Here is a 24,484-nt window from a genome sequence, read left to right as displayed (position 1 = left end):
TTCTAGGGGAAGCCCGCTTGGACGTAGACTGTGCAAAGAGCACGCTTGTTCGCTCATCTTTTCTCCTAGCTTCATCTTCCCTCCACTCGAGACACACAGAGAACACACACACACACGAGCACACACACACACACACAGCAGAAGGGGAAGCGGCAAGTAGACAAAGAGGATGAGTATTTATCAGGCGAGCGTGATACTGTGGTTTTCCTATTGATAACCTTTTATGAGCGTGGTTAATTAGAAATGCAGTAAGATTTTATAGGTGAAATAAATGATATGTGGTGTGACTGAGCAAGGCATGTTATCAATTTGTGCATTTGTAAATTACTTTTGATGGCGGTAAAAATAATTATTTCACAGATTTATCTGCATGTAGAAACTATTCTGTTTCTTGTGAACAAAGTAGCGAATGACTCTACAGTCATTTTTCTTCTTCTTCCTCTTCTTCTTCTTCTTCTTGTTATTATTTATTAAATGTCCTTTTGGCCTTTTTGTGACAAAGCAATGTGAAGAAAAACCTATGAGAATGATATTTTACTTTAAAGGAAATATTAATTTGTACTTTTCTCAGAAAATGGTTGAGTATAACTTATATTTGGAGCTTTGGAATATGTTATGGGACCATGACTATAGTATATGCAAGATACTGAATTTAAATAAAGATCACCATTTCCAAGTTACTATAAAACCTCATGTTTCTATTGTAAAATGAGAATATTTAAGTAGGGTGATACCTTTCTGTTATTCTGGCTCATGATATATATTAAAGTCATTGTGTCACCTAGTGTCCTATACAAATATCCTCTACTAAGAACATTAGTACACGGACATCTGGGTGGCTCGGTCGGTTAAACCCCTGCCTTCAGCTCAGGTCATGATCCCAGGGTCCTGGGATCCAGCCCTGCGTCAAGGTTTTGCTCAGCGGGGCGTCTGCTTCTCCCCCTCCCTCTGCCTGCTGCTCTCCCTGCTTGTGCTCTCCCTCTCTCTGTCAAGTAAATAAAAAAAAAAAAGAACATTAGTGCAACGGGCCATGAGCCTTGTCCTGGGCAGGACTGCTCCGGGGCAGGGCACAGTGACCAGGGTCAACCAACTCCCGCACTCTGCCCGCGGTCCCGGCAAGCTGGCAGCTGAAGGGGGCAGAAGAGGAGCAGAGACTATAAAGGAGGCAGGACGGGACACCCAGAGAAAGCTAGGAATGCATGTTCTTAGAAGCAGATGACTGGAACCTGTGGTTTTCCCAATTTCAGGCTCAAATACACCTTACACCACAGCCGTCCGTGATAGCAAAGGCCAGTGGAAAACAAAACAATAATTTGATCACATATAGATGTAGGAGATAAAAAGTTGTCAAATCTGTGGCAACAGCAAGGTCCCACCAGACCACACCATCCGGCTTATAAGCTGTTTTCTAAAGACGCCCCGGGGGGCTTGTCACAGAGGGGTGTGAGTCTTAAATAATAGAATCTATTATGGACAAATAGAAAATGTTATATTTTGTTCATAAAAATAACTGGACATTTGAGGCATAAGGGAAAAGCCATGGTTTAAAGACAGCATGTGAAAAAAATGACGTTTTATTGTCTTATGTGCCTTCAGTGCGATTCAAGCGCCGAAGAAGTTATTGCTTCTCAAGATCTTTTAAAGCGCAGTGTAGTAGTCGGAAAAGGGGAAGCAACGTCCGTCTACTGAGAGCTCTCCAGAGCTCGTCTCTGATATCCGTCTTCATCTGACTGGATTCTGGAGACCAGAGAGCATAGGATTGGAGGGTCGGGGGAGGAAGCTGCAGACAGGAGCACGGAGGGCGGTGCACACGGGGAGCGATCGTGGTCGTCATGAGGAAGGTGTCTCAGGAGACATCTCCGTCTAACCCCAGAGTGGGGCCCAAAGCACATAGGGTGTGTATGAATCAGGACTCTGCGGAGAAACACCAGCGACAGGGTGGATGGGTGGATGGGTGGATGGGTGGATGGGTGGATGGATGGATGGATGGATGGGTGGATGGATGGATGGATGGATGGAACGATGGATGGATGGATAGACAGACAGACAGACTGGCAGACAGACAACCCTAATCTCACAAACACACCCAGAAATACTGTTGTTCCAGCACTCTGGGGTATCCTTTAGCCCAGTCAGGTTGACACATAAACCCAATCATCACAGGGTAGCAGCATGCACCTGCAGAAAGGAACCATCTAGTAACCAAAGCCTCCCGGGGTGGAAGGCGAAACCTGGAGAGGGAGTGCTTGTGGACGCACGTGAAGTCGTGGGAGCAGCGCAGGCAGCACATGGACAGCAGAACAGGGAAGGGTGGGACAGGCCACATGTAAGAGCCCAGGGTACCATGGGTGGACGGCCTGGCTCTTACTGTCCTCAGCCTGGAAACTCTCGGGCTGCTTGTAAATGTGTGAAGCAGCCCAGAGAACCGTTTGCAGTTACGGCTACGTTTCTGGTCATCTAATGCACAATCAGTGTGTTTGTCAAAAGCACCCCCGTGGAAAATTGTATTATTCCATCGGTAACCCTTTATTGGTCGGCAAGCCCCCATATTTCAGTGTCGCCTGTGATTTGGGGTGCATTTCCTTCCAACCTTCTGAGAACTATGGATTAGCTCCCCAGAGAACAGCACTCATGAGCAAGGAACTTGAGTGTGTGCAGACACACACCGCTACGAATTCCTGCGTGACTACAGAGGGCTCGCTCACCCTTGAAGTCCTGTGGATCCAAAGCTCCAGAGTTTTTGAAATTTTAGCAACGTAATAATATTTCCTTGATGACAAGGAAAAAGGAAAAGACCTTAAAGTCCAAGAACCCTAGACATTACCCGTGACCCCCAAGTGAAGGGCCAGTCGGAATTCGATTTCAAAGGTGTGATTTACGCAGAACTTCTAAGGGGACCTTATTTGCATAAAGTGACATTTGAATTTGCTTCTTCGTTAGTTTGGTTAAAACATTTGTTTTGCAGAGTGTATAAACCAAGTGTTCATTTTCAGCTATTGTGCGTACTGAAGACTATGGTAGCAAAGCAGCAGGCCTGGTGTGTGGCCCCAGGTGGAACCTCACAATCTGAGCAACAGGGGCCGGGAGGAACGAGCCTCGAGTGAGGCTGTGAGATCTGTCCCAGATGGGAAAGCAGAAGACTTCGTGATCCAAGTCTGTACTAGCTTGTGAATGAGGGCTCCCAGAGTCCAAGGGGACCCGCCCCCACCTGCAGTCGTCTCCACTTCTATGCCACTTGGAAAGCTGCTTTGTCTAAGACAAACCCACGGACCTCACCTAGGAGACAAGGATAACTTACTTCCAGATTCCGTGTGCGGGTTAGCTAAGAAAGTCCTTATCACAGCGTCTAGCTCAGAGTGTGTTACCAAGACTGCAGTGATTTCTTATAGGACGGACGTTCAGAAAGAAAGAAGTCATCAGAAACAAAATTATTATTATTATTTTAAGATTTTATTTGTATGTCAGAGAGAGAGACACAGAGAGAAAGAGAGAGAGCGAGCACAGGCACAAGGAGAAGCAGATGCCCTGTTGAGCAAGGAGCGCGATGTGGGACTTGATCTCATGACCCTGGGATCATGACCAGAGTCAAAGGCAGGTGCTTTACCAACCTTGCCACCCAGGTGCCCTAGAAGCATTATTTAGGCACAGATACAGTCTTACCCATCCTAAGGGATTAGGAAGGATCAGAGGAGTTGGCAATGCCTCTATGTATATCTCTGTTTACATAGGTGAGTATAAATATCTTACATTCACACATTAACAATGTATGTTTAGAAAAATAATTACATGCATTTGTACCTAAATATACTATCTTTAAGGGTCGCCTGGGTGGCTTGTTGGTTAAGCCTCTGACTTCAGCTCAAGTCATGATCCCACGGTCCTTGGATGGAGCCCCGCGGTGGGCTCCCTGCTCAGTGGGAGTCTGCTTCTCCGTCTCTCTCCCCCTCCCCCTGCTCACACTCTCTCTGTCTCTCTCTTAAATAAATAAGTGAAATCTTTAAATATATACACAGACTGTATATGTGGTATGAATATTTCTTTACATGTTTTTCAGTCGTTCTTGCTCTCTATCATTTTATAACCTAATACTCTGAATTCTAGGCATTCTGGTCTTTTTCAATCCCCTCCCCCCTTAAGACATTCTTGAGCTTTTGGAGCTGGCAGTTGCCGGCACTAGTGACCCGGACCCGTACTGCTCTCCCTGTCTGTGGCTCCTCTGGGGCACTTTTCTGGGCTCCACCTCCCGTGGAGCAGCCGGAGTCCGCCTGCACACGTGCAGTCAGGTCGCGTCCTCCCCGTTTCTGGGGAGCCCTGCAGGTGTGTGCCCCCGTGTGCCCGGCCCCCACTCGGGCTCCCATGCCACCTCCCCCAGGTCTCCTCTCTGCACCTCCCGGTGCGGCCACACCACACTGTGGATTTTTTCCTGCAGATGCCACGGGGCCTCGCTCTGTCCTGCTGCCTCCCCCACGGGGACCTGATTAGCTGCAGAGCTGTCTCAGGCCGTCCCCTGCTGGGAAGTCCTTCGGGTCCCCATCCTTCCCCCACTCCCTGCACCTGAGCACCACAGTCCTGATGCCCTTCTCAAACCAGTCACGGCTTCACGGTTCCTGCTCTCACGGCCGTCTACGCGGCTCAGAGCTCAGAACCTGGTGGTCACTCAACACGCATTTCTTGAAGAAATCAAGACAGGCAGCTTTGGGGGGGAGAAAATCTTTGGTTTGATATTTTTGATAAGTGCACAATTTGCAGCTGACAACGTGGTGCCGTAATTTAGAATGATCTGTCCTAAAAGCTTGAGAGCATACTGAGTTGCCATGGAAGACACATGCCTTGTCTCCTTCTGCAGGTGCCGCCCTGCCGTGAAGGGAGGCTCCGTGACTTCAGCACCCCGAGCGGCAGACGCTGTGTGAGGCACATGACGGGGATTAAAACCGCGTGTATGGATTGATTTCGGCTCTCTGGGAAATTTCTTACAATGATTTTGATGAGTCAATATAATTAGTTAATGCCAGCAACAAGTCCGATCTTTTCTAAATTCTTGCTAGGCTTGGAAGCCTTCTAATTCCCATCGTTTAAAAAACATCGGGCTTTATAGTCATCTCAAAGATTAGCACGTGACGGAGTATCGCCCGGCACTTACTAAACACGTGAGATGAAATATCTTCCTTTTGTTGTTCTTTTTGTGAGTTTCTTTTGGCTTTGAATCTGAGAGAATATGCACAGGAAAGATGATTGATGAGTTTACGCCAGGCATCGTGATCCTGAAGTTTTATCTGCACAGTTTCCTTCATAATTTCCTGAAACTTTAAAAACCAGTATTTTCCCTAACATTCCAGTTCTTGTTATTGCCCCGAAGGACAGAAAGTTAATGAAGTATCAGTTCTGGTGTGTCCGGCTCAGAGACTGAGAATGGATACCGATCTGAAATACCTAGCAGGAGGATTTGTTTGGCAAGTTTTGGTGGAGCTGGAGGCAGACAAGACCCCGACTGGCCACACGTGATAATATGTTATCACTGACAGGTGTCCTGAGCCATCTCTACCCGCAGTCACCACCACATAGGAGCTCCTGGACCGCGGACCTATTCGTGCACACAGTGTGCTTCCCACCTGGCCAAGATCATCTCTAACTCCAGAAGAGGGTTCTTTGGGGAGCAGCTTCCTCCAGATTTGCTGGTAAGTCAAGAGACAACACGGGTGTCCCCCTTCACTAGTTCCTGGGAACCAGAAAAGAAACACTTTGTAATTTCCTTCTATTGCTCTCACTGGCGCTCGGGTAGCCCTGCAGAAATCCCACTGCCAGGGAACTGGAAGCGGCCGAGGAGTCACTTCCCGTGGACCCGCTGTGGTCAAGCCAGCCGTGGAGCTCACCGGCACAGGGCCGGCAGGAGTCCCGCCGCCCCTGACCTGCACGTCATGGAAGCACAGGTGCACGGGCAGGAACTCCCTGACCCAGCTCCGCGGTGTCTCATCCTCGGGGAGGAGCCTGTTGAAGAGTGAGTGGGAACAGGAGCGGAGCAAATAATCTGCTGTGTCCCATGAGTCCCCATCTCAATGTAGGCAGAGATGCCTGAGACAGTATAGAATACACCCGAAGTTAACCAAAATGGGGGATTGATCTGTGAAAAGGACAGAAGGGAGGTACAAGGAGAAGTACCCTTTCTTCCCAGCTGTTCCTCTGACTCAGACACGGGACAGCTCAGACACATTCTCTGAAGCGCCAGTCACATGCCTGACACGTAGTAGCCGCTCACGGTGGGTACGCCCATAAGGATTTTGCAGTTTCATGCAACGCCAGCTGTTGCTGTGGTCATTGCAGGACAGTTCTGGGCGTCTATCCAGTCCATTTCTGCTTTCATTCATTTGCCAAGAAGATGGGTGCGTGCTCCTCCCATGGGTCCAATTGTAGCATGGGTGCCACATCCACCAGTGCCCCAAGACGCAGTCCCCGCTGCGAGGGCGTTCAGAGCACCAAAGAAGAACTTCGGATGCCTGAACAGATATGCATAACCAGGTGCTGGGGTAGGAGAAAATACAGGCTGGAAGGAGAGCACAGAGGAATCAGGCATGACAGTCGGGAAGGTCAGTGCAATCCATCATCTGGTGTTGGTGAGAACATGAGGGGAGAGGGATGCCATTCCAAGCAGAGAGGACAACAGAGCGATAGCTTAAGCATTTCACCTGCTTCCTTTGGAAACATCCTATAATTTCTAAAGGCTTTCTGGGTTACCCAGAGAAAAGGATGGGTCCTTGTTGCTGAAACTGAGTAACCTGATTGGTACAACCTTTTAAAAATGAAGAAACATTCTAGAGAGGTAGATGTAACTTCTAGTCAGTGTTTTCAGAGCAATAGTTTCCAGTGTGCCTGAGTGTACCGGGAGCAGTGCGACACGCTTCCCTTCCAGAATGACTTAGTGCCCCAGAAGATCATATGCAATCAGGTAAGTTATTAGTCATTTGACCTCTTCAGACAGTCATGCCATGAGGAAACCCACCCGACATCTTCTAATTTAACTCCCAGCTCTGAGTTCTGCACAGCTGAGACTTTGATCCACATGAGAAAAGGCTTGGAAAGATCTGCTACCCAGAATGTCTTCTGCTGGAGCTAGTATGTCCTGCCTTCTTGACGACCGATGAAAGGAGAGTGCTGACTTCAGAACGATGCTGCCAGCGGTGTCTAAGAGCGGAGCCCACTGTAAGCTATGACAGAGAGGCACGGGCACAGCTATGGGTCTTCTCGACTGTTAAGATAAGAGCAAGGGCTGCTTTGCCTGTCGTGCAAATTCTATCCTGTAGATGCTTGTCCTTGACTGATAAACTCTCGGTGTCTCCATATGAGTCAACATGTTCATGGTCACAGAGCCACGTATAGCCTTATAAGTACGAAAATCTGCCTGAAGGCGATGATCACATCACGGTGACAAAGACTTCCCAGTGCAACACCCTGGGTTGTGTCCTTCGGCTGACAGTGATTCCGGCCCTATAAAATGCCCTTTTCAGTAGGTAATGGGGATTTCCAGTGGAAATTTCTTCTCAAGGAAGAAAATGTGTTGTGAATTGAATAGTACCAGTAAGATCTGAAGAGATTTCAAGGATGAGCTTCTGAAACTCACAGAAAATTCTGAAATAGCCGTTTAAAAATTCTCTGCCTATGTGCTTTCTAGTTGGTCCCATTACAACTACGATATGTACTTTCTCAGAATGAAGGTCGTAGATACTTCCTGATATTTTCTCCATTTCCAAATAGTTTCCAGGGCCTTGATAGATGCTCAGTAAATATTTCCTAAATCAATTAAGGAGTTATTTTTGAAAGCTTTTATTTACTTATTTATTTGAGAGAGAAAGAGAGAGAGAACAAGCAGGGGGAAAGGCAGGAGGAGAGGGAGAAGTAAGGTCCCCACAGAGCAGGGAGCCCAATGTGCGGCTCGATCCCAGGAGTCCGGGATCATGAGCTGAGCTGAAGGAAGATGCTTAACTGACTGAACCACCCATGCGCCCTTCAAGTAAGGAGTTCATCAGATCCACGCTTAAGACTAAAAGCCCTAGAGAATGTGTCCTATGGAGAAAATGAACGATGTTCCCGGATCATGCAAAGTGACTGAAATGGGCCGTCTGTCTTCAAAACGAGAAGCGGATCTACTCAATGAGCAAGAGAGGGTCAGGGGAAGCCGCCCACTATATATGCACAAGTAGACCCCAGGCTGTAGCAACAGGGACTCAGGGGCCCAAGACGGTCACCCTGCAATATGGTTCTTGTTTTTTCAGACACCTAAAAACTAGAAAAAGAATATGATTTTATTACTTTTGTTATGAGTAAACATTGGGTATGATGTCATATCACCAACTTTGGTATCACAGCCGAGTCCAACTAGTAGGCTATTAGGGAACATTGGGGCACTGGGGAGACAGCAAAAGGGTGACCTTAGTCCCTTAACTCCGGAAGTATCGAGTGCTTCCTTGTACTGTATCTTCAGTCCCTCCCTTGTGCCCACAAGTATCAGTTGTTTGTGAGCCTGAGCAAAGGAAAGGTTTGTGAGACATTTCTCAAGACGTAGCAGAGACGTGAGCTGTCACAGGTGTGGATTGTGGACGTACCTTAGCTTCCTAGGGCTGCCTTCATTACACACTGAGTGACTTCACACAACAAAGATGTATTTTCTCGAAGTTCTGGAGACCAAAAGTCCTAATCGAGGCATCTGCAGGGTTGGTCCCTTCTGAGGACTCCAAGGGAGAATCTGGTCTCTGCCTCTCTCCACACATCTGGTGAGGGGGTGACAGTTGGCATTCCCTGGCTTGCGGGTGTGTCACTCTGACTTCGGTGCCATTACCACGTGCTCTTCTCCTTGTGTGTGAGGACACCAGTCATGCTGGAACTGGGGCCACCCTAAGGACCTCATCCTAACCTGCTTACCTCTGCAAAGACCCTGTTTTCAAATAAGATCACATTCCCAAGTGCTGGGGACTGGGACTTCACTCTACCTTTTTGGGAACATAATTTAGCACACAGCAGGGTGCTGGCACGGTCTTCAGGGCCCAATGATGAATGTGGGGTATGAGGGGTCCACCGCACACTGGTCCCGCCATGCTGGAGCTTCCCTTCCCAACCAGGGCTTCTGGTTGTTAGATGTTACTGTGGTGCTCTGTCTTCTAGGAAGAAGCAGGGAGCAAGCTCTGCTTTCGTCGGGGGGGCGGCGGTGAACATGTTGGGTGTCTCCTCACATGGTGGTTCCGTGGGTACACACAACTGTAGACGTCCGTCAGGCTATGCACATATGGTCACCACTTTATTCTATGTCAATGACATCCCAAAGATGTCTGACAATGGTTCTGGGCCAAGTCTAGTGCACGTTTCCTGTGGCGAGTGTATGATAGGAATTCTGAAGTACCCCGATGTGACTCTGAGCCGCATGGCTCTGCAACTTACGTGCGATCTTGTGCTAACATACAGTAATTATTTCTCTGAGTTAATTGCGTACGTACACTTGAGTTAGTGGTTTATCAGTAATCTGATAAATCTTTCTCCCATCTATTATTTAGATACTAATTTTACTAACTTCATTTATTCATTATTATTTTACTCATTACTTGGGAGTCTACGATGCCCCAGACAGTACAGTACTGGCTGTAGATGCGGGACCAGCTCGGACCGGGGCCTTAGAAACTCACTCTGTATTCATGGAGGCAGACAGACCAACGGCGGCATCCGCTGCTGTGAGTGCCGTGTCTGCAGGAGCAGCAGGGCACCAGCGGGGACAACAGGAGGGCGTCAGAGCCAGGAGGACACTGGCCAACAGCAGCACCGGGAACGAGATTTGGAGGATGGAGATACAGAATTGTGATGACAAATGCTGAGGTCAGGGGAGTAGGCAGGAAATACAGAGGTAAGATGATGTGCTAAGGAGGCATGCACATACATATATGGACACGCCCACGTGAGGGCACGCACACACGTGCACAGGTCATCCACAATCACACGTGCACACACACGTAGATGTGCACACATGTGCACACAGTCATGCACAATCACACACACACACGTAGATGCACGCACGTGTAAGCAGGTTCAGGCACGCACCTACGCGCACACACGCGCACACGCACACACGCGCCGGCGTTGACGGTGAACCTCCCCCTCCCAGTTCTCGGGGACAGGGGTCTCTTCCTTGCTCAGGCAGTCAGAACCTCGCTGCGCTGAGTGGTCAGTGACGTGGAGAGCGACACAGGGAGTGACCACCATGTTTTATAGGGACGGACACGGGAGGGATGTGGGGTGAAGACAGGGAGCGTTTTATGAGTGGCAGGAAGGGCTGCTATGGAGACCGCAGGGTGAAGGGGGCAGGGAGGCTGCCTGCGAGCCCCGTGTGCCGACCCGCGCCCCTCACCGCTCCCCCCAGACAGCAGGTGCTCTGCCTCTTGAACTTGCCGGGTTTCTTCTGCTCCTGGCGAGTGCTGAGGCTGAGCAGAGACGCGGGTTTGTCCGGGTTATAGTAATAACAGCAGGTGATTGTTTTCCGCCTGGTGCTTTCAGGAGCCGGGTCCCGTACAGACATTGGCTCTAGTGCCCACAACAGGCCGGTGAGGTCAGCGTTTAAAGTTCAGTTTTGTGGGGACACAGCCGAGACACAGAGACATTGACCGACCCAGAGTGCCGCGGTCTGTCTGACGCGAAGCCCCTCCTTCGGCCTTTATTTCATGCCACCCGTCTGCTGTTCAAGACTCTCACATACGGAGCTGCATCCAGAAGTCAAAGTCATTTTGTTTGCACTCCAGGAAAGCGGGAACACTGCGCGAGAATCGCTCACCCCGTGCCCCTAACAGGCCGTAAGCCTCAGGTCAGCGGGACCACGCTGGTTAGCTTGGCCTGGGCCAGGCTCCGTGAGCTAGGGGCACAGGCTCTTGGATGCCTGGGCGGGGCCTGAGGGCCACAAAGACACAACCCAGTCGTGTGCTGTGGCAGTGACTCCTCCCAGCAACCTTTTCTGGTGGGACGGCTGCCCCATGGCGCTGGCGAGGAAGCGGGCTTGGGCGGCGATGGGCCCGTCCCTCAAGGCCCCAGCCATCGAAGAACGGAGCTGCTGGGGGGCCCCCAGCCCTTACTCCGACCCCGACGGGTGCCTTCCTTCAGCACCCCAACCTCTCCCACTCACCTCCTATGTCCTGAGAACCCACGGTTTTGCTCACGGATCTCTACACCCACATCCATTTACGGGGCAGGAAGATGAGGGAAATGTTTGGAAACCAGCCCTTGTGGGTGCTTCACTGACATTGTCTCCAAACAAGCATTGAGCAGGGTAGGATTCCTCCCATTTTTGGGTGAGGGGATAGGCTCAGAGGGACGACACGCCAGCCCGTCGTCCCTCAGCTCAGAAGTGGCAAAGCTGGGGTTCAGCAGGTGCGTGGACTGGCATGGGGACACTTCCCAAGCTGGAGTGTCAGAGCGAGCCCTTACATGCTCCATTCGAACGCATGTACCCTGCTGTGAGATACTGTTGGGCCTTTCAAAAGGCCAGTAATCGAGTCAGAGAATGTGGGTCCAAAGTTAGGACTGGGGAAACACAGACACAGTGAGAGGGAACGCCAGTCCGGTGAGACAGCTTTCCCTGGGGTTCCGTCACCCACGCCTGCCGTCTGTGATGCCGCCACGATGCTCGCTCCAGGGGAAGGGCTGGGCCTCTGGGGTGACACGTGAAGCCCTCAGGGACCTTATAAGTACTTGGATTTTAGCAGAAAGGTCAGAGGCCATGGAAGGACGAGGTGGGGGCCCATGATGGGGGCAGGGGCAGAGCGCGGGGAGCAGCGGTGTCTCCTGTGGGCTCATGAGTGTGGCCGTCTGTGCCGCCCGGTGGACCGTGTGACGGCACTCTCCAGGCCCTGGCCTCCGCCGCCCAGTCCCTGCGGTGCTGTGGATCAAGGGAGTGGGCAGGGCTGGGAGAAGATGGGAGTGAACCTGAAGGAAGCTGGAGCCGCGGGGGGCTGTTGACAAAGGGACCGCGGGCTCTGCAGGAGGCTCTGTGTCCGGCTCAGCGGGGCCTCGGGGTGGGCTGGGCACCCCTTGTCCTTTCTGCCACGTGGGCCCCTACGGATGGTTTTGGAGGGCCACAGCTGCACTCGAACTTGAGAAACCTGGCTCTTGTTATGCTTAAGTTGAGTTAAATGAGCTTCTAACATAAAAAGAAGCGCCTTTTCCCTCAGAGGCCTGGAGAGGTCGGAGACTTCAGGGTGGGGTGCCGAGGAGCCGCGTCTGCGTGCCGCGAAGACACGTCTGGATTGAACAAGGTGCGGGGCAGATGCAGACGCCGCGCTTCCACTCCCTGCTCCATCTTCTCGATGACGGAGTGACTGCAGGCGTGTGACGCACGGGTGGGGTGAGCCGCACACCCGCCCACCCGTGGGGGGCACACGGGGTGCACAGGGCCATCGGACCATCAGGGCTGGGGCTGAGCAGCACGGGGTCTGCAGACCGAGGAGGAGCGGTTCCCTGAGCCCCCCAGCCCAGCAGGCGGACCCAAGGTGGCCATCCCTGAGCCACGGTCGCGACCACCTTTTCCTGCCCTCCGCGCATCCAACACAGCGAGTGACTGCATTCCGTAAAATAAATACGCAATCGCCGTGCAGGGTAAGGAGTGGAGTTTGAAAAGCGGAACAAGACAAATCAGCCGGCAATCACGGCTACCGAGGGAGTCTGTTCTGGACACAGATTCGAGGACCCCCCGCGGGCTTGCCCTCCCTGCCACCACCTCCTGGCCAAACCGACCCTGGGGGCCCGGGGAGCAGGTCTGCGAGGCCACAGGGCTCCTCTGCAGGTCACAGCCCCGCCCAGCAGGGGCTCCTCCTGAGGGCAGGTTCGACCAGGTTCCGCCTTCCTTCCCGGCTCAGCCGCGCTGTTCGTCACTTAGACGGGGTCTGCCTCGGCGGTCCTCCGGTCAGTGTTCCCAGAGGGGACGCCGAGGAAGGGCCGAGAGACAAAACCCTGCTGCGTCAGGGCACAGGGTCCCAGGGAGGAGCGTGGGGGGCGCTCTCCCTGCCAGGGGGTGAATCCAGGGAGAAAGATGGGGTGCTCTCCGCAAGGTGAGAACTCGCTGTCTGCCTTCACCCGAAAGGCTCTGCTGCAGGTGGAACGGCCTGAGATTCTCCCGGCCGGCGCGCACCGAGAAGGTCTGAATCCCGGATTTCGGACGCTGAGAGCCCTTCCCGCCAGCGGCAGCCCCCACCAGGAATCCAGAACCTCAGCCGGAGCCCAGCAGTCTGGCTGCCCCCCCCCCGCCCCTGTCATAATTAGATCCCGTGCTCTGCTTCTCCTGGTTCGCCCTTCCAACGAAGGCTTATTTAATTTTACTGCTGTTGTGCTTTGCTGAGAAATTCCCTCAAGGGCCCCTGATCATTCTGGGAAAAGAGGCTCTGTTAATCGTCTCAGGGGACCTTCCCCACAGAAGGTGCGTGACAGTGCTCCTGAAGGCAGAGCCAGTGTGAGTGGCCATGGCCTTTTTCTGCTGACCTCACTGCTCAGGTGGGCAGGTGTGGGTCATAAAGGACAGAGACGGACAGCAGCCAGGAACATAGTCACAACAAAGGCCCAGGATTGGCTCATCAGATACTGCTGGTGGTGGGCGGGGGCCAGCAGGGAGTGGCTCATAAAACAGGGAGACAGGGATGCCCGCCTCCCACACACCTGCTCCGAGGAGAGCCTCCGTGCATGGCCGGTCGCCATCCTCCTGACCCTCCCACCAGTTCAGGGGTCCCTGATCACCTCCACTCCCAGGTGGAGGACAGGAGGCTTTGTGACCTCATGGCAGACGGAGAGGAAGCTGCAGGCCCCAGCCCCCCACCCCCAGAGCTGGCTGCCCCTCGGGAAGACCGTGTTCAGGGCTTACTGCTTTTCTATCCTATTGTGTCCCTTCCTGGCGTGCACAGACGCACTCAGGGTGAAGAAGGGGGTCTCCCCAAACCAGCGGACGTCTGGGCTGGTATTAGCTGCCCGTGGTGCCTGACAGCAGCAGAGATGGGGAGGGGAGGCCGGCTGCGCTGCTTCACGGATCCAGGCCAGGCTGGAGAGCAGGAAACGCAGAAGCCCGCGCCCCAGTGGAGCTCCTAATGGCTCCCGCGCGCTCATCATCTGTGCTACTTAATGGAGGTTACAGAGAAAGGGAGGAGGTAGCTCCCGGGCTGCGTGGGGCTCTGCCGGCCCCGCCCTGGGGGCAGAGCCGCCCTGCGCACGGGCTCCAAGGGGCGCTCGTGCAGGCGTCCCGACACGCCTCTGCCGAGACCGCCTGCCTGGAGTGCCCGGCGCTCAGCCGCTCCTCCGTGGCAGACACTGCCCCTGCCGGCCCCTGCTTCCCCGGGGACGCTGCTCTAAGCGGCAGGACAGCTGAGTCAGGCGCTGTGCGTGTGAGCCCAGAGCGAGTCTGCCGCGTCTGCCTTCGCGTCCTCCCGGGATGGGAGGCCACGCGGATGAGGGCTGCCCAGGGCGGGTCTGGACTCTGCAGCATCCGCAGCCCCTTGGCTGCTACTTTCCTGGCTGTGACCTTCCTCCCCGGTCACGGGGTCGGAAAGTCGAGGTGGGCGCCACGAGCCGCAGGGCTTACGATGGGTGCCCCAGGTTGAGAAGCGCTGATGACCTGCCCCGAGGAGGAGGGGGCTCTGTGCGAGGCAGACAAGGGCGTCCAAGGGCAGGCAGGGCCAGGCCGCGCAGTGCCGAGACGCCCCACCAGGAAACTCTTCCACAGAGTCCTGTGCCCAGAACAGAGGTGAATTTTTTTTTAAACTCCAGTGGCTTTTTTCCATATTGTTAGCCATAGAATGCTTTTTTACGTGAAATGTTACTTGTGACCCCAGTATGCATCAGAGCAGATGGCGGTACAGGTGATCTAGTTGGATTGGGCGAGGTGAGGGGCGGCCTGGGAGAAAGCCTGGAGCTGTGAGCACAGCCTGGGGGATCCTGATGGGGCCCAGGCTTCCGGGGGACCCGGCTCCGTACCCACCAGGTTCCTGCGATCCCATCTCTCTTACATACCTAACAAGTGTCTCGTTTAAGTATTTGGAGTCAGAATCACCAGACTTCCTTTTTATCTCCTACTTTTTTTTTTAAGATTTTATGCATTTATTTGTCAGAGAGAGTGTGCAAGCGTGGGGAGCAGCAGGCGGAGGGGGAAGCAGGCTCCCTGCTGAGCAAGGAGCTCGATGCAGGACTTGATCTCAGGACCCCAGGATCATGACCTGAGCTGAAGGCAGATGCTTCATGGATGGTGCCTCCAGGATCCCTGTATCTCCTGCTTCTGGGAGAAATTACTCCTGCTGATCTATGCAGCAATCACAAGTTTTAGGCAAAAGCACCACCGGAGATGGGGAACTCACTACCAGCCAAGCTATTCCTTTCTGTGTGTCGATCAGGCACACTAGAAAAAGTCACGTTTCTGAATCTTAATTCATCTTATCTGCAAAATAGTAATAATACTACTGAATGCATCGGGTTAAGGAGAGAATATAATTTGAGAGCCCAGCTCAAGTTCCTAGTGTCTTGTCTGGTCCGGGACGGGCACCCAGTGAAAGTTGCTATTATTACTATCATCACAAGCAACTGTTCATGTTGAGATGTTCTTGTTGTGGAGCTGAAATCCTCGTTGCTGTCCCTGGGAGCCGCCCCGAATGAACAGACACAGCGCTGCGGACGCACAGAGAAGCGTGGGGGCTGCAGCTCACACGCCCTCAATCCGCAAGCACCGAGCTCAGGGACTGACCGGGGTCCCTACCCTTCCTTCCGGCTGTCTCCGTCTTTTGCTGCGTGTGGCTCCCCACCCGTGCCGGCATGGGCGTCTCTGCCTCCTGGGGACCTCCTGGTCTCCCTCCTGTCTCCACCCCTCTGCCGGCACCATCTGGCACCTGCTCTCCTGCTCCGAAATCTCCAAGGTCCATGGTCACTTCCCACTGCCCTGCTGCCCTGTTCCTTCGTGTCACCTTCTCTGACCACATGAGAAGCCGGACTCCCCACGCATCGGCCTTTCCGGAGTCCCACTCAAGCTTCACGAGCCGTTCTTTGCAAATCACCTCACAACAACAAGGACCTCCCTGTCAAACTGAGCAGAAGATGCTTGGTTCCTCTTTCACTGGATCTTTTAGCAATGTGAAAAATATCGATTACTCTCCTGTTTACCAAAAATCCCTTCTCCAGAATTCCTTGACGCAAACGCCCGGTTTTCACCGTGGCCCGTGCATTAATCTGCTCAGGCTGCCGGAAGAGAATGCAGGAGGCAGGGTGGGGAGTGGGGCGTAGGGGCCAGCCCGGCAGAGACTTTCCTTCTCGTAGCCCTGGAGGCCCGGAGACTGAGACGGAGGTGGCGGGAGTGTTCGTGTCTCCTGGGGCCCCTCTCCTTGGCTCGCGGATGTTGGTCTACTTCCTGTGTTACGCAAGGTCATCTGTCTGTGTGCTCCTCTGGTGTCTCTCAGTGTCTCCAAATTTCCTTTCCTACTGGGACATGTCAGCTGGACAAGGGCCCACCTAACAGGCCTCATTTTAACTTAATTACTGCATTAAAGGACCTATGTCTGGATACAGTCACATTCTGAAATGTTGGGGCTTACGGCTTTGGCATATGAAATCTGGGGGACATTTAGTATTTTTTATGAACCTCTGCATCCTGTCTCTTGGCTCCCAGGGTCCAGTACTGACCTCCAGCCCCGGCTGGTTCTGTCTGTGACCATAACCCCAACACCGTGTGCTTGAGCTCATGCCGGACGCAGCTCACAGGCATCACACATGTGCCAGACTCAACACTGCCGACACGAACATCAGCATTTCCAAAGTTTGTGTCTGCTCCTCGTGCTGAATTCCTTTATGTGTCAACCTGTGCCCATCTATCCACCTGAAGACCGTTTGCTGGGCGCCGTCTGAACTGTGTTGACACTCGCAGAGCCTGCGGCAGAATGAGAATGTCAGGGTTTAGATAATCTCATGAACCAATGGAGAATTTCGCCTCAGGTAAGCATCAGGACAGACAGGTGTGCAGACCTGCGGAGCACGTGCCAGCGAGGCGTGCACCGTTTACAATGGATATGGAAGGTTCCAGCATCACTCTTGTGCATCTGGGAGTATGGTTTTCATGATCCGGTGTTAGCTTGAAGGAGATGGGGACATACATGGGCACTAAGTGGGGAGGACAGTGTCCCGCCCAAGAGGGGTCTGCTCTGGGCAGGTGAGGAGAACACAGCCGTAGAAGCTGCAGAAGCAGGTGGAGGTCAGACCAGGGAGAGCCTCGATGGGCTCAATGAGGGCAATCCTTGTGTGTGTGTGAAAAGGAAGAGGAGCCCACCGACGGGCGTTACATAGGCAGGCGGCGCATCACCCACACTCCGAGGGGTAAATACAAGGTCAGGCGGGGGAGGCACAGGTGAACGGTGGTCCTGGTGAGAGGTGGTCCTGGCAAGCGGTAAGCGGCTTCTGCCAGAGCCGGGGCGGGAACCTGCAGAGAGGCAGGGGGACCTACACCGTGCAGCTTGGTGGGGCACAGAATTTGAGGATAAGGGGAAAGCGGCCTGCATGGCTCAGCTTTCTGGCTTGCATATATGGTGGTCCGAGGTCTCTGTAGTGAACAGAGGACTTTGGATCAGGTGAGGCCAGGACCGCCGCTCGTGCACTTGAGACACCGTTGGTGGCAGGAGGAGCTCAGGGTTGGAGACGCAGGGCAGCGAGGGAGTGCCACGTGGCTCGGTGCTCAGCAGAGAGCATGGAGCGCCCAGGTGAGGATGCAGATCTGAGCCCCGACGAGGGCTCCATAGAGGGGGCTGTGAAGGCACGGCCTGTTATGGGGTGAGGCAGGAGCCTGGGGTCCCGGAAGACAAGAGAATGGGATCCACTTTGTCTGCTGAGGACCGAGAGCCCTTCGCTGCACTTGGAGAGATGGAGGTCATGGTTTATCTCGGCATCAGCGATTCCTGGTTCTGGTGGGGGCAGAAGCCAGACTGGAACACTGAGTGGGGAGTGGACACCGAAGAAGGCACGTGCCCTCCCCCAAGAAGCAAGCTTTGAAGGAGGGCCGAGGACGGAAGGAGCTGGAGTGGACGTGGGCCATGGGAGAGCACCAGTTTTCAGGACGGTGATGTTGGATGGGGCGGGTGTTGCGGGACCCACCAGTTCCTTCTCACCCAACCATCCGAAGAGCTAAGCACCCACTACCCCTCTTGCTGGGAGTGCTGGGCTGGTAGTTCTTACCTGAGCCCCTCTCCTGGCACTGCCCCTCGCTGACAGCCGCTTCATCCAAACTCAACCTGTCTCCGGGGACATCCTCATCAATGACATCATCATGGGGCTTAAAGGCCCAGCTCCCTTTCCTCCAAGACCGAGCTCTGAAGGGCCATCGCAGGCTCCAGGGGCTTGGCTGAGGGGCTCTGTCACAACAGCTCATGGCCAACTTCTCTCCACAGGTACTCATCCCAGGAGTGCTCCCCCTCCAGTCCTTCCCCAGAAAGTCTGTGTATGATGCTGGAGGAGGTGGCCCCTCTGTCAGATACACTGTGGTCCCCCGTCTTCTGCAAGTCCAGCATAGCGTTCACCACCTCCAGGAAGCCCACACGAGGAGGACTGCATTTGCTGCCCTTCCATCAGGCCCTGCTCAGCTCACTAGATACACAGAGCTTTGTTTATGGTGATTACACAGCCGTAAGACACAAAATGTTGGCAAAATATGAGCTATCTCAGCACAAACACACATTTTCTCCACACTCACAATGATGCCACAAGTTGGGTGTGTCTTGCAAGCTCACCGTTCTCCATTCCCACCATTTATCTTGTGTTAGGGTGAACGCTTTTGATCTATGATGGGAAAAGGAAAAAAAAAACCAGTTGTGCAAATAATTTTTTGAATGTGCCAACACGAAATGAGGAAAGATTATTAACCTTCATGATAAAATCCAAGCTTTATAACTGGAGATGTCTCCAAGTAAGTGATCTAAGAGTTAAAGAGCAGTCAGCAAACAATTAGGAATTTGTAAAGTTGCTTCAATAGTATGAGAAGCATCATAAACATCTCTTAGCCTGGGAGTACTGACCAACAGTTATACAAATTGTGCTAGTTAGACAAAGCTATGAACTCAGGAATTTTTATATGATTAAAAATATGAAGGAAAGGAAAAGTTATGGCCAATGTTAGAGTAGATTATTCCACTACTATCCCCAGGAAAGCTACTTCCTTGCGCAACAGAATCTATGTGTAAAATGATTGTTTTCTGACATTATCTGTCTACTTAATGCCAAAGTGAAATTTGGAGGGCCAGAATCATACTTTTTCATGCTCTATTCTCTTATTCCTACTGTATCGCTTGACATAGGTAGGCTCTCAATAAACTTAGAATGGGTAGATGTATGGTGAACGGACAGATAAGTGGAAAGAAGGAAGGAAGGAAGAATGGATGGATGGGTGGGCAGTTGGAGAGGTGGGTGGACCAGTGGACAGATGGACGTATGGATGGATGAACAGGTGGATGGACCAATGGATGGAACAGATGGATGGACAGATGGATGGATGGCTGGGTGAATGGATGGATGCATGGTAGTTGGATGGATGGATGGAAGGGTGTGTGGATGTGCGGAAGGATAGATAGGTGGCTGGATAGAAGAATGTGTATATGCATATGTACCCTGTAAATTTTGAAGAGTGATTAGCAAGATGAATTCTCAGTATCAAACACACACTCATTCAAATTACTTATGCATATTCTAGGGGTGTTTTTTTTCCAATGAACTTCTGTGAATAGAGGCAGTATATGATCATTGTTGGATGCTAATACCTTTTCTAAGGAAACACTCTCACCTTGGATGGTTTCCCATCCAGAATCAACCTGGTTGCCAGAACTTTTGATTTATTTCTCCACTCATTCTCTCAACAAACCATCCTTACATGCTTAGAGTGGGTTTAACACTGGAAAAAATACGACGTGTTTGTGCACGCATGAAGCTTTGACCCCTGCTGGGAGATGAACTCACAGCGCAACCTCCGTCCCCTCCATGATGTGATTGCTCCTTTTGTCCCATCTTTGATTTCTTTCTGCTTTGATCTTAGAGGTATAATTATTCTCCTTTAGATCATGGTCTGCTGACATCATTCTACCCCATGTCTATTATTGCCAAGCTTATTATTAATTGTTATTATTATTATTAATTTTACCTACACTTTACACAGAACTTAACTTTGTACTAAACACTTTGCTCTGTGCATTATGTCATGAGCAAATCCTGATAACAAAGGGGACATCGTCCCCATAGCTCAGTCGTGAACACCGTCTTGAATTGATTAAGAGTTTTCAGAAAGACATGGATAGACGGAGAGCTTGACTCCACAACAGTCAAACTCTCAGTTGGTATTTCAGTTGGTGTCTCAGTTGGTCTCAGTTGGTGTCCTCGGTGGCCTCAGTTGGGTCTGCAGCCCAGACCCTCCGTCAACCCCTTCTCCCAGGTCTCCCCAATCCATGGCCTCCCCAAGTTAGGCCAGGCCCACCATCAGCCTCTGTCTTCAACTTTCAGAGTGGAGTGCTTTAATCAGGAGCCAACCTGGGTCCTGCTGGCGCCATTCGCTCCCCTTAGTGCAGCTCCCGCCTCCCTTCCCCGAGCCGCATCTCCGCCGCCCGGGTGAAAACCGGTCGCGTCGGACGGCGTGCACCCCTCTCCTGGAGCGCCGTCCCTCTTGTGCCAGGGTCCACTGACACTGGCGTCATTGTTGTGCCTCCGCCCACCAGCCCTGGGTCCCGAGGCACGAGCGTCCCCCAGACACTGTAACCGGTCGCACTAAAGCTGACTTTCCTCCGAGCCAGGTGGGCACACAGCAGAGATGGCGCGACCCGAGGTGCCCGCTGTCCCAGCCCCGTCCGGCCCGAGGGCGAGGCGGCTGCTGGTCCGGGGCGCGGGGACACCACGTGAGCTCTGCCGCCGCCCGCGCTGTGTCCGCGGCTATTTTAAAGCCGGTCCCCCCCAGGAGCAACCCCCCCACCCCCCGCGGGCCACGGGCACTTCATCTTCCCTGGGTTCTGTCCTGAATAGACGTTTGTTTGCTTAAAAATAGTTCCTGCTATTAATGACCGGACCTGCTCCTCCGCAGAGACGCCTGCCGCGCGGGGCCGGGAAGGCGGCGCGGGGGGCGCGGGGGGCGCGGGAGGTGCAGGGGGCGTGCGGGGCGGAGCCGGGGCCGCGGGGGGTTCGAGGGGCGCGGGGGGCTCGAGGGGCATGTGGGGGGCAGGGGGCTGCGGGGGGCAGGGGGCGGGGGGGCGCTGGGGGACGCGGAGGGGCGCTTGGGGGCGCTTGGGGGGGCGCAGGTGCTGGGGGCGCGGGTCCAGCGGACGCCCCCGGGCACAGCCGAGAGCCTGCAGAGGGAGGCAGACCCCAACCGAACGGAAGCGCCCCGTGCCGCGGCCCTGGACAAGCTTCTCCTCTCCAGGCCGCGTCCTCATCTGTAAGACGAAGGTGTCCCGCAGGTGGTTCCCAGGGACCCTGACCGCCCCGGGCGTCCGCGTCAGTGCCGCAGAGCCGCCCGCACCCCCGGTTCACGAGACCCCGGAGCCACGGCCGTCGCTCCGCTCAGCGCCACGGCCTGACCGAGACTGACCGGAACTGTCCACCGGCCACACTCTCTTTTTCGGTCCTAACATCGCACCAGGCAGCACACGGTCGCGTCCTGCCCTCTGCAGATGGGGAAACCGAGGCACGGGGCAGTCGGATGGCTTTTCTGAGGGCTCTGTGAGGCCCGCGGGCCATAAAGGATTGTTGCGCTTACACATGCCCGTCCCTTCCCCGGACTTGCAGGGTCTGCGTTGAAAGCCCCTGGCGAGCAGCCCCAGTCCTGGAAGGCCCAAGCGGGAGCCCAGAGGAGGAAGTGGGTCAGGCCAGCGTGTAGGGAGGGGGTGAACAGCCCAGAGGCTGAGCCTGTCAGCCGGGGCCCTTGAGGACACCCCATGCCCGGTCTGTCTGTGCCAGCTCCTGCGACCTGCGCCTCTGCCGATGGGAGCCGTCAGCCTCCCGAGCGGAGAAGCCTGATGGTCTTCGATGGTTGCGAGACTTTAATTACAATCACCCACTTCACCTGGGATGTTGCTGAGGGGGCCTCTGGAGGGACGGCGGCTCCGCCCAGCCCCGGAATCATCGGTGTCCCCCTCGGTCGGGGCACCCGGAGGACGAAGGAAGCCTCACCCTTCCACCCCCAGGGGCAGTGCGTCTTGTGGCCAGCACTGGGACCCAGCCGGGGGCGCTGGCCTCCAGAGGAGGCCGAGTCGGGGCTTCAGAGCTCTTTAGGGACACATGTGCTGCTCGCTCTGTTGACGACTGTCCTGAGCCCACTTCTGAGCAGCAAGAGGGGCAGATGCGAGGCCGAAGCCGATTCAGCAGTTGGCCGCAAAGACAGCCACAGAGGCTGAAGTGTGTGTGTATTTCTTCCTAGTTTCTGTGTTTTGTGTATCGAGGAGGCCGCAGCTGGGCAGTGCCAGCCTTGGTCCCGGTGCTCAAGGGCATGAGGGCCAGAGTCTCCCAGATGGATTCCGCGTCCCTTCTCTGTGGTCCCGAGATGGCCCTGGGTCTGTGGCCACAGCGCCCGTGTTCCCATAACGGTGGGGACAGTCAGGGGGAAGGCTGTGACCAGGGCTGGTGACCCCTCTGTGCCTCCCAGGGGAGTCTTTCCTGCGATGAGGGGGGGCCTCTGTGTCCCCCCGCGCACCTGCGGTGCCCCTCTGATGACATGGGGCTCTGTCAGCAGGGAGCTGAGCAAGGTGTGGCGGGCAGACTTCCCAAAGTTCTCGGGAGAGGAGAGCAAGGTGCTCCCGACTGGGTCTTTCTAGCAGTTACATGTTAGTCACTCACTAACTGCCGTGTGCCTCAGTGTTTTCTATGTAGAAAGGACTGTGAACCCCTCACTTGGGCCCGGAGAGATCTGGTGACATGGGGCACATCACTGTAAGTCTCACAGACCCACCAGAACGGGAAGCGTTTGCGGTGTTGGCCCACATCCCGCGGACACCCATCTCGGAGCTAATGCCTTTCCCGCTGCCGGCGTTGGTCAGATGCGCCGTGGGCGTGAGGGTCAAGCCTCGGGGCCCCCTGCAAGCAGCTGGTTCCGGGACAAAGAGCCCCGCGTGGCGGGACGCCGAAGCCTCCAACGGGGGTGGCCACACGACCCCCGCAGCCCCTGCCCTGATCCGTCCAAGCCCATGCAACCCCCTGAGGGCGTCATGCCCACACAGGACCACACACAGGACAGTGTCCGGTGGGTCCCCAGATGGGATGGGCTGCCCTGCTCCAGAGCGGGGACGGAAGTGTCCCACAGGCCAGCTTGTTGAGGCCCAGCTTGGTCACAGCGCAGAACGGGCTCCGGGGAAGGCGTTGGAACTGTTGCTCCTCCCAAGGTCAATGTGGATGAGAGGAGTGACCGTCCTCCTGTGGCCCAAGCTGTGGTGGGGACCTAGGATGGGGACAAGGGCACAGCCTCTCGAAAGCACCGAGGACATGCTCCCCTGGAGGGAGGCCAGTCCGCCGGCTGCCAGCCGCGCCATCCTGGGCACAGGCCTGTGGGGGCAGGGGGCGCTCAGATCAGAAGACCACACGCTTCCCAGTTTCCAGGTTTGGGAAGATGAGGCGTTTGGCTGGGAGCTGATAGCTTCTCTCTATCTCGCCTTTGAGAGTCCCGGGGCAGAAATATTTCAGAGAGGAAATAAAACGCTGCAGAGCGTTTCCTTTAGCGATGAAATTTGGTGCCCCTCGGATTTTCTGGGGCGAAGGCAGTCACTCACGATGGCGGTCGTTATCAAACCGACTTGGGATAGACTCTCCCTGAAAATCATTTGAGAAGTAATTTGAAATCCTGTGTCAGGGTGGAAGGACAGTGTCCCATGGTGTCCTCACACCTGCGAGGTCACAGCCCGGCTCGCCGTGGACCTGGGGACACGGAGGCAGGTGACTCCTCTTGCCTCCCGGGTCCCACCTGGCACCACCCAAGGGCCCTCATTATGCTCTATTGAGACTCGGCTTCTGGATGAGACAGAACTACTAACTCTGGGTGGTTTTCTTGGGGAACAAGCCGTGTCCGAGGGCCCCTGCCTTCTGCAGGACTTGTGCTCCCTCTCACTGTCCCCGCGGAGCTCTAAGCAGGAGCTGCCCCGGCCAAGGCCGTTCTGGAGGCTTCCCTCCCATGGGGGCGAGGGCAGCCTGGAGGTCAGGCCAACACAGGCCTTCCCCTGGAGGCCAGGGGCCCCACATGCTTCAGGGCCGCCCCCAGAAGGGCCTCTTTTCCAGGAAAGCCAGTGCCTGGCTCGCAGCTGAGTGTCAGGGATACATGCTCCCGTGGAGCACAGAGTATGGTCCTCACTGGTCTCACACCACAGGCTGCTGTGGGGGAAGAACAAGTGCCCGGAGAAGTCCCCTCCCTGTCGCCCGGCCCCGGGAAGCTTGTTAGAACTGCAGAGTCGGGACCCCCAAACCACTGCGTGGGAACCTGCATTGTAGCCGGATCCTGGCGAACACT

This window comes from Enhydra lutris, unplaced genomic scaffold (genome assembly GCF_002288905.1).
Source record: "Enhydra lutris kenyoni isolate GAN:26980312 unplaced genomic scaffold, ASM228890v2 scaffoldscaffold35, whole genome shotgun sequence".
Lineage (NCBI taxonomy): Eukaryota > Metazoa > Chordata > Mammalia > Carnivora > Mustelidae > Enhydra > Enhydra lutris.
The sequence above is the reverse complement of the archived record's forward strand: the minus strand, read 5'-3'. Positions refer to the sequence as shown.